The sequence below is a fragment of the Bufo gargarizans genome, chromosome 2 (genome assembly GCF_014858855.1).
Source record: "Bufo gargarizans isolate SCDJY-AF-19 chromosome 2, ASM1485885v1, whole genome shotgun sequence".
Classification (NCBI taxonomy): Eukaryota; Metazoa; Chordata; class Amphibia; order Anura; family Bufonidae; genus Bufo; species Bufo gargarizans.
This window is the reverse complement of record NC_058081.1, coordinates 107,595,292-107,603,521: the sequence shown is the minus strand read 5'-3', so window position 1 is coordinate 107,603,521 and position 8,230 is coordinate 107,595,292. Positions and strand designations below refer to the sequence as shown.

The following is an 8,230-nucleotide window of genomic DNA, read 5'->3' as shown; positions in this document are numbered from 1 at the left end:
CACAGCGCTGTGTCTGCAGCGATCCGGAAGATCCTGGGAACTGTCCCTGCCTTATTTCTGGGTTGCCCTGCTGTCACTGACAGCGGGCAACCCGATCAGCAGCTGCACGATTAGCGTGCAGCTGCTATTTCTGAAAGGACGTTTTAAAACGTGCTTTCAGAAATAGAGGTCCACCCATAGGACGTTTATATCCTATGGGCGGACTTAAAGTGGTTGAAATTGTTCGTTACTCTCATGAATGACTTATTGAGTGGGTCAATAACTTTAAATGCAAGTTGGTGGTGACGATAGTGTCCACCACAACGGAATATAAGTCCGAAAGATGTGGCTTCTGATTTTCCATCTCTGCATGAATAGTCATCAGATTCCTTTTTAGCGAACCAAACTCAAGTTCTAATATCTTAATAGAGATGGAATTAGCAGCTGATTCACCAGTGGCAACGACAGCGCCTACTACACCAAAGATTATGGCAGCTGCAATCGCAGAAATGAACTGCTTTGGTCGTTGACTCGTGGAAAACTGTTCCCTGGTCAGAGTTTTTCTTCTCTGTTCCAGGATCTGTGTAATCCGTTCTTGGGAATAACCGACATGTACTTGATACCACATCTTTATCTCTGGAGACTGAATCTCGGAAACGTTGAACTATCTTTGAACGGAGATGCGTGGATCCAAACTGACGTAAATCTTCCGGGATAGAATCCTCTTATTCGTCAAGATGAATCCCATGGTATTCTGCAGCATGATCCCAGATGATGGACCTGGTACAGCGATCGGTTCAGAGTAAACACCTTCCCCAAGACTAGGACGATGTAGATACTAGCAACAATCTTTGATGCCATCTTGTGCCTATAATATATTCTATGACAAATATAAGCACATACATCTTTCCACTTTTCTTTTTATCAACCCTACGATAAAATAAGTCATACTACCATACATCTTCAAGCAAGTTCTTGGTTCAGAAGTGAGTCAAGAGAAAATTAGTTACAGAGGAAAATAGATGAGGATAGGTTAGTACACTCTTGTTTATATGATACCGATCCTGGGTTTCCGTCTTTAGCTGGAACCATGATATCTCTTTACTCCTCATCATCCGGTAATCCTTCCATTTTGCGAAGTTGTGACCTAGGATGACAAACATGTAATTGAATAATATGCACTCATTTCTCTATAAACTCATCCCCCTTAGGAATTTTGATCTTGTAGACCACAGGTGAAAATTTGTCAATGACGACATAGAGCCCCTTCCAGGAAGGCAGGAACTTCCTTTCTTTCACCTGATCCCGGGCAAAGTGATAGAGATAAACCTGATCGGAAATCTGGTATTCCTTTTCAGTAGTCTTCAGGTCATAGTAGGTTTTGGCGCTTATTGCTGCTTTCTCTATATTCTTCTGGGCAAACGCAAAAGCTAAAGGTGCTTGCGTAGATTCTCCATGTACTGATGAGCTTTTGAAGCATTTATCAAATTGTAGTCTGTTGTCCGGTAAAGTAAATGCTGGGGTAACACCATCTTCCTGCCTGTGATCATTTAGAAGGGAGATAGTTTGGTTGCCGAGCTTGGGGTGGTGCCGATGACCAAAGGCAACCTTACATCCCAGTCTTTACTGGATTCATTGACAAATTTCTTTAGAATGTTGACAATTGTTTGGTTGTAGCTGGCTGATAAGCTATATGTAGCTTTCTTTTTACCCCCATTATCTCCCACCTTTTCGTCATCACCTCACTAGTGAAATGACTTCCGCGATCACATTCGATGCGTTTGGGAAGACCAAACCTGGAAAATACGTGGTTAATGAGTAGAGACGCGCACACACTTGAACTGCATGTTCTGCAAGGCAAACATTCTACCCATTTTGTGAATGGACAAGTCATGGTTAACATATATCTGTGGCCTTTCAATGAAGTTGTTACTGGTCCAATAAAGTCAGTCTGGATGTCTGACCATGGCATGGACATCCCCCTTTTCATCAGTGGTGCCTGATGAGTGAGTGCTTGTGGCTGGAATTGAGGACAGATTAAACATCCTTGACAATATGTGCTAACGTTTTGCAACATATGAGGGCCAATACGTGTAATACAGTAATAATTCATACGTTAACTTCTCACCTTGATGACCAGCCGTTGGGGCGTCACAGGCGTTCTGTAACAACAAACCTTGGAATGCCGGGGGTACCACCCATTGTGAGATACCATTCTTTGAGGTTCTTACCAACAATCCATCCTGAAAAGAATGGCGTGGTATTAAACAGGCAGGAAGTGCTCAAACCCACATGCAGTTGTGCATATATATACAGGGGAGCAGATACTGCACTTGTGGCCCGTTGCTAATGACAATGCCCAGCAAAAATGCATACAGTGGAGGATGCCCGCAGCGAACCACAAGTACCACAATAGACAACCTACTCAAGATAGCAATTATGTGGATGTGAAAATCAATATAACAATATAATAATAGCAAAGACAGGTTACATACTGGAGGTAACTGGTGAGTTGTTTGTGAGTCGGCCTCATGCTCCTGTAATTTGCCCACTGGACCCTGGTATTGCCCATACGGCACAGGTAGATGAGTGTTAGGTCCCGAGCTACTTGAGAAACCTTGGCGCTGTGCTCGGGCTCAGATATGTCCTACACCGTAGGACATGTTGGCTAATCTCTCAATTTTAAAATCAGTTTGAGGGTTTAGTAGGACCGCAGAGTGCACCTGTCTTTGCTATTTTTATATTGTTATATTGATTATCACATCCACATAATTGCTATCTTGTGTAGGATGTCTATTGTGGTACTTGTGGTTCACTGCGGGCATCCTTCACTGTATGCATTTTTGCTGGGGATTGTCATTAGCAACGGGCCACAAGTGCAGGATCTGCTCCCCCAGTATATATATATGCACAACTGCATGTGGGTTTGAGCACTTCCTGCCTGTTTAACACCACACCATTCTTTTCAGTTTGTATATATAGAGATGTCTGGAGGTGTATAAACTCCAATTTAAATGTGCCTGCTTTCCATCCACAGGCTACATTTAGGTGCACCTGCAAGACCTGGGCCATATCAGCGAGTCTTGAGTGAGACTCGCAGACTCCTCCCTCCTCCCATTGCTAGCATGGTTACATGCTGGAGGTAACTGGTGAGTTGTTTGTGAGTCGGCCTCATGCTTCTGTAATTTGTCCAGTGGCCCCTGGTATTGCCCATACGGCACAGGTAGGTGAGTGTTAGGTCCCGAGCTAATTGAGAAACATTGGCGCGGTGCTCGGGCTCAGACATGTCCTACACTGTAGGACATGTTGGCTAATCTCTCAATTTTAAAATCAGTTTGAGGGTTTAGTAAGACCGCAGAGTGCACCTGTCTTTGCTATTACAACAATCCATCCTGTTACGAGAATTGGGACTTACCCTATATCAAAATCCATAACTCTTCATTGCCTACACAGTCTTCCATAGTTATGGGACAATTCTGTGGATCTTCAATGTGTTTGTAAAAGATACCAATGACTGCATCCCCCTTTTGACTCGCAATGAGATCCTCATTAGGGGAATATTGGCTCCATTGCACCACATTGGCTTCAGGCCTTTGGGCCTTTCTTCTTGTCGTTGCCTCCACTGGAACAGTTCCCATAAGGTCATCAACGTTCAGGACTTTTCCATTAATGGCTCCTCATTTGGCAAGAGAATCTGCCAAATGATTCCCTTCCTTATCCACGCCTAGATATTTTGAGTGGGCTTTTACCTTTTTCCAGTAAATGTTGATACCATGAGCGATAACCATCTCGTCGATCCTCCATAACATTTTACCATGCTTGACAGGCTTGTTGTTGCTTCTTACCATGTTAGACCTTTTCCATCCAGGGAAGTACTCCACAAAGCTGTTGCAAACATAATTAGAATCTGTGATTATAACAAACTCTTTAATACCAGATTCGATAGCCATTTGTACGGCTTTATACAGAGCTGGTAAGCTCTGCGACTTGGCTACTTTTGGGACCAATTTTGTACCCCACGGACACATCTGGGAATATATTATTCCACACGACTCCGATACCTGCAACCAATGTACGTTCAGTTCCTATGTCGGTATGGAAAGAACAGCCGTCTACATATACACATGGTAAGGATTTGCAATACTCTTCTTCATAAGACTTGTATGAAAATAAAGATTGTTCTTCCAGGAAATCATTTCCTGTTGATTCATCTTTATGTCCTGCATTGGTACAATCATGGAGTTCAGCTAATCCTTGAGCAACTGGATTCTTATTATTTTGTTTGCATCTGATTTCCAATGGCCTTTCAATTAAGGACATTGTCCAGGCGGTTATCCTGCTGTTTGACATATTTCCATCCTTGATTCTATCACTTTGCAAATATTGCAGCGGTTGGTGTGCAGTTTCCACAATGATCTTTTCGCCTTGGATAAAAATCCTGAAATACTGCAAAGCCCACATCGTTGACAGTAATGCTTTTCACAGTCATTTAATTTTACCTGAACCGGTGATAAGGACTTGCTGGCATAGGCGATGATCTTATTTAGGTTTTCCTGTTTCTGGAAGAGGACTGCACTCACGCTTTTGTCGGTGAAGCCTATTTCAATGAAGAAAGGTTTCCCACCTTCTGGGTAAGCAAGGCAGGGGGCTTGTGTGAGTCCGGCTTTGAGCTCATTCACAGCTTACTCGTGGCATTCACCCCATTCCCATTCCATGCTTTTCCATGGTGGTATTAACTGTAGTGGATAGGTCTGGTAAAGGAGCTGAGTGACATGGTTGATTTCATGGATGAAATTAGTTTTCTACATGTTGAGAGGAGAAGCATGAACATATAGCTGATAGATATGCTGGGATCCTACATTGAAGGGAAGTGAAGTTTGGGCCAGAGAGGCAGATTTGAGGGGTGGTATTAGAAGCCATGGGACTCTATGAGCTGCCCCAGGCCGAATGTATAGATTCAGAAAAGTAGGGAACCCAGGACAGAGGTGTTGTATGAATGGAAAACATTAAAGGTTCTGTTGGTGGGGTATGAGGAGATCCATGAGAGGGCCAGGTCTCTGATACCAAGGGATGAGAGAGTTTGGAACAGGAGAAAGTAATCGACTGTGTCAAAGGCAAAAGACAGGTCAAGAAGCAGAACAGAGTAATGACATTGAGCTTTGGCAGGTGGCAGATAATGCTGGTGGTAATTACTAGCATTGATAAATCTTCCCCAAAGTCTTCAGTGGTGATGAGGGTTGTGGGAGGGGGCACTGGAGGACGGAGCTTAAAGTATTAATGGTATTAAACAAGTGTTTGTGGTTGTGGGAAAGAGATGATATGAGAGTAGTGAAGTAGTGCCATTTAGAAGAGGTGAGTGAAGACTTGAAGTTGAAAACACTGCTGTGAGGTTAAACCACACGTATATTGCCGCCGTAGGTATGGTGCAGCTTCATCAGGGGTGACTGATAAATGTGATGTCACATGGCCTAGGAAAAGCTGCAAGAAGGCCACAGTGCTACTGCAATTGCCGTTGCATTCTCAAACAGCTGAATGGCGGGTGTCCCGGGTGTCGGACCCCCACGATTAGATACTGTCACCCGTTAAAAAAAATCTCTGAAAACCCCTTTTATCCAGGATAGGTCATCAATATGTGATCGGTATAGGTCCGTCTCCTGGCATCCCCGCCGATCAGCTGTTTGAAGAGGCTGCGGTGCTCCAGTGAGCGTTGCAGCCTCCTCACAGCAAACCAAGCAGCTCAGGTCTAGTCACTTAAATTAAAATGAACTGCAGATAAGACAGGTGACCGATAAATGTGACATCACTGGCCTGGGAAGAGGCTGCAGCGCTCACTGGAGTTAGCTGGAGGTTGGGCCCCATTGATGACATATCCTGGGGGCAGGTCATCAATATTCTACTGCTGGAAAACCCCTTTAATAGGTAATTAATAAGCTATATGTACCCCCAAATTGTCATTCTGATAAGGAGATTGAAAAAAAATCCCGGAGACATGCACTACCGTGGCCTGTGAGGGCACTCGGACAGCACCAGGACGTGAACATTGCCTGTCTGAATGAGCCCTCATCTCAGGCACTAATGCCATGTCGCTAAGATATGCCATCACTGTCAGAAAGGTGGAGGTCCCTCTGGGACCTGCTCCTATTTCCAGAATGGGGCGCCTAAAGTGAAGGAGAACACACCGCGCATGCACAGCATGCTCGCTATTCACTGATAAAGGAGTTCTGAAAATAGCCGAACAAACGCTGTTAACTATTTTGGGAAGCCCAATTGTGGTGAATGGAGAGCGCACCGCTCATGCACCACCGCTTATATATAGCCGAGCTAGGCTGTTTTCAGAACGGTAAATGGAGGGTGGGCGCGCTTGCCTTCAGGACTTGTTCTGGTGAGCAGCTATCTGATATGGATGGCACATCCTCCGTGGTATGCCATCAATGTCTGAGATGAGACAACCCCTTTAAGATATATCGGTAGCCATAATCGCACCGGTTTTCTGAAAACTCATTACTTGTATGAAAGCTTAGCGTTTCCTGTAAATGTACTAAAGACCCGCGATTCACGCCCCCCTCTCAGTAAAAAGACATCTTAATAAATTTGCTGCATCTTCTGCCGTCTGTGCACCAGTAAGGATCTGGAGTAGATTTATGGTGTAACGTGCGCCAGTTTTCAGAAAGATTCCACTTTTAGAAACTAAATTTTCTACAGCAAAAAACGGTTAGTACTTGACCCCAGTGGTGTGCGTCTTTACCATTCCCATTCACACACCACAGCCTCTAATATTATATAGATAATTCTGTTTAACTCATTCCCGACTGCTTTGCGTATATATATATATATATATATATATATACACACACACACACACACGTCGGTGGTTGGGACTTTAAATATGGGTAACGCCAATTGTGGACTTTTAACTCTTCAAATGCCGTGATCAAATGTGACCATGGCATCTGGAGGCGCAAAAACCTGGAAGAGCGCGCTTCTGGGTGTGCTCCGACTCCCCTCGGCAAAGATCAGGGGAGCCGGAATGTGTGTGTGGCAGCCCCTGTCCTCCTGAGTGACAGGAGGGCACCATAAGAATTTGGTGTAATTCCAATACACTCCAATGCTAATGCAATTATTATTGCTAGTTATAGTTCCCTAGGGGAACTATAAAAAAGTGTAAAAAAATAAATAAATAAAAAATAAAATACACACACACACATACATATATATTTATATAAAAACTCATATCACCCCCCTTCCCCCAAAATTTAAATAAAAGTATATAAACAAAAAAAAATTAAAAACATAATGGGTATGGCCACATGATAAAACATCTGTGTTATTAAAATATAAAAATATTTATTCCATAAAGCAAATGGCAAAACGGAAAAAAGGCAAAATGGCCGATTCACATTTATTTTTTTATTTTTTTTGGTCTCCAGCTCCCCCCAAAAAAATGATTAAAAAGTGATCAAAAAGTCATACACACCCGAAATGGTATCAATGAAAAGTACAGATCACCCCACACAGCTCAGCACACAGTTTTGGGGGTAAGAATATGGTGATGAAAAGATAAAAATTCTTTTTTTCCCAAAATTTTATTTTTTTCAGTATTAAAACACAAAAAAACTATACATGTTGTAATCGTACTGACCCAGAAAACAAAAGTAATAGGTCAGTTTTACTGCATAGGGAACGCCGTAAAAACAAAACCCACAAAAACTGCGGCGGAATGTTTTTTTTTTCAACTCATTTAAAAAAATGTTCCCACTTCCCACTTCCCACTGCACTGTATGCAAATGTAAACAGTGCCATTAGAAAGTATAACTTGTTCTGCAAAAAACAAGTGAATGGACAAATAAAACGTTATGGCTTTGGGGAGGCTGGGAGTAAAAAAATAAAATTTAAAAAATGGAAACACCCTCATATGAATGTAAGTGCACTGTAGCAGCCATTTAAAAAGAGAAAAAATAAAATAAAATCAGTTCTAATGTCTAAGGAAGATATTATCCCTTTAAGAACAATGGAGCTTGTATCTAGAATATTCTGTAGTTGGTAAAGGAGAAAAAAAAAAAAAAAAAAAAGCCAGGTTCCACCGAGATTTGAACTCGGATCGCTGGATTCAGAGTCCAGAGTGCTAACCATTACACCATGGAACCGCTCACTACAGCTGCTGCCGCGCTCTGCCTAAGACGTACACGTCAGCGCTCATCGTCATTCCTCGCACGCGCCTACTTCCTATGCATTTTCCGTCTCCTTTGTGGAA

General features: G+C 42.9%; 1 non-coding gene across 1 annotated transcript; it reads right to left on the bottom strand.

The window, feature by feature from the left end:
* Positions 1-8,051: 8,051 nt before the first annotated feature.
* Positions 8,052-8,123, bottom strand: TRNAQ-CUG. The gene has a single exon. It is a non-coding gene; the product is annotated as a tRNA-Gln (tRNA).
* Positions 8,124-8,230: the final 107 nt, after the last annotated feature.